Consider the following 2,838-nt stretch of genomic DNA (forward strand, 5'->3'; position numbering starts at 1 on the left):
TATTCAGTTATCAGTGTTGTGGAAAGGTACACACCTGTCACTCACCATGAAGGACAGGTGGGCCCTCAGGACCTTGTTAGATCTTAAGGTTCAGCCACCACTTTAAGAATTCAGTTTATTCTTTCTGTGAATAAATAATTTATCTGCTTCTCATCAAAGGCAAATGTAGAAAAAGCAATAGGTACAAAAAATGAAATGTAATAAAATAAAATAAAATAAAATAAGCAGAATATGTAGCTCCTCTTTAGTTATTCCTATGTTAACTATGGACATGTAGTTAATGCTGGGTATAGAGTATATATACATATACAGTATACAGTTTATATAACAGTATACAGCTTATATATATATATGAATACAGATATATCATTTATATTTGTATTTATCACTGCTGTTTCTGCTGCCATTAGAAGCTGTGTAGGGTGGAGTGGGATGGGGTGGGGTTTGGAGGGAGGGGCTGCTGAATTCTAAAGTCCACTGATCCACTGGTCATGCAGTAGCTTTGACGTGTGTGAGAGCACTATTTGGCCAAACACTTGGTTACTCACTGTGGAATCTCTCTGTGGCTACCAAGCTGAGATACGCTGTTCTTCGGGACCTGTTTAATCTCTCATCGCTGTTCTGAGAAATTATACAACCTGATGTGTGTGTGCGTGCGTGCGTGTGTGTGTGTGTGTAATTAAGCACAGATGTTTATCTTCCTCAAGATAGACTGACAGATACCTGGAATCTAGTATTACCCGCATTATTATGGACATTATCTACAGTAGCTGTTGTTCAATGCTGTGGTGTGTGTGTGTGTGTGTGTGTGTGTGTGTGTACACCTCACTGCTGAGGCATATCTATGAGGTAAGTTGGTCATTTCCCATTTTTCATAAACCACCAGCAGCAGCAACATTGTTCAAAGCTAATTTCTTTGCCTTACCAGAAGCCAGTGCATTTCAGTAATTTGATCAATTAAGAGCCAGTGTATTTCAGTAATGTGGTCAGTTTTCATTTTCCTGAGAACTCTAAGCTGCTATTTGTACAAAATGGAGTTGTTTAATGGTCTTTGTGACCAGACCACCTGTAGTCAGCCCTGCTGGAGAAAAAAAGCACAGTTAGAGTTTCTCTAAATCATGTTGACATAAAGCCTCTCAGTTTGGTGAAGTTCTTCAGATGCTAAAAAGCTGATTTAGTTATTGCTTTCCCATTTCTGTGAAATTGAGATTGCAATCAATCAAGATACCCAACATTTTTCACAGGGTCCTTCGATTTAAGTCCTTTGCTGTCAAGATTACTTCAAAGTCATTAGTCTTTGTTCATGTTTGCCCAAATATTTCAGTTTTGTCCTCATTCTACTGAGAAAAAAAATGAGATGTCCAGCTGTTACTGTGGTCAGTGCATTAAGAAAGAGATGCAAGGTGACCAGAGCCTTTAGAGAGGGTGAAGTTAATTTGAGTCTTATTAGCATAGCTATTTCAAGAAATAGTCCATCAAAAATATGAACCGCTAGTACTAGTATAGTACTTAAGCATCTAGATTATTATTTTGTTGATTATACTGTAGTTGAAGCTTTATAGCAGCCGGTTTAAAACAGCAATGATAGATGTAGCACTTTCAGCACGTCCGCTAAGAGATGAAAAGCAGATCTGAGAATGTATCTGATGCATCAAAGAAACAAGCCTAAATGGGGGAGTTGAGACTCCAGACTTTTCCAGACTTTCATTTTCTGTCAAACTAAATTCTGAAATTGAGATCAGTTCTTCCCTCTTTGTACCTGGCACTCCCAAGTGTTGAAATTTAGTAACTCAGAGGAAATGCTTTGCCTGATTTTATCAATTTTACTTTTTAGGGACAAAAAAACCTTAGAGGCTATATTTCAAGTTTGGGTAACAGCTATGAAGTGGAGGTTTGGTAACTTTTCAATTGTGAAAAATGAAAAGCACATGTTTATATGTGTTTATATTTCAACTTATGGTGTTAGACACTATATTGCTTTACATAATATTTGAGCATTATACTATATGTACTGTGCATCTTGTTATGGATTTGATAGTGGATCTGTATATCATATTTGAGCTATTTTCCTTCAGTCTTCCTACTCTGTTTAGGAGTCAGTGGTTGTCTTCAGAATTGTCCATATATGGAAAACAATGTACCATTTTTATTTCATTTCAAATGTATTCAGAACATCCTTTACAGTGTCTGACACTTGAATGGATGTCCTTCAAAGTGCCTGCTCAAAAAAGACTGCCGTTGTGATGATAGTGATTAGGCTTCTCTTTCTTGCAGTCATAGATCGATTGTGAATGTCTCGGGGTAAAGAAATAAAGAACGCGCTACAATGATCAGATAAAGCCCAAGTCCTTGGTGGTTAAATATATTAAAAGCTTTTGTAATGAAAAGGGTGAGGGTATGGTCAAGATGGTGATTCAGCCACTGACCACATTACTGAACCGCACCAGCTCCTAGTAAGATAAAGAAACAGCTTTAACCCTTCAGCAGGGGTGTTTTTAACATTCTCACAGAAGATTCTGTTCCGCAACTTTGCAAGGTTCTAAAATTCCATGTCAAGACAAAGCTTTAAAGCACTGCCACTGCTGCTGCTGCTGACGTAAGAATGAATCACTACATGAGGAAGGACCAATTACTGCACATATGTCTCCGCAGTGAACAACAACTTGTCTCTTCAGTTGAATGTATGTGTGTGTCAGTGTTGCGCGGTCTGCCCGAAATTAAGCGGTCACCCGCGGATGACCGCGGTCACCCGCGGTTATGAGTCATAAACAAAATATTTTAATGATATTCGGGTCATTTGCAGGCGGGTCATAGCCTGACGAGCCAAAATATCACGAG

This window comes from Alosa pseudoharengus, unplaced genomic scaffold (genome assembly GCF_046254945.1).
Source record: "Alosa pseudoharengus isolate Yale_2024_CS ecotype anadromous, Long Island Sound unplaced genomic scaffold, YU_APseudo_1.1 YU_APseudo_1.1_scf_24, whole genome shotgun sequence".
Taxonomy (NCBI): Eukaryota; Metazoa; Chordata; class Actinopteri; order Clupeiformes; family Clupeidae; genus Alosa; species Alosa pseudoharengus.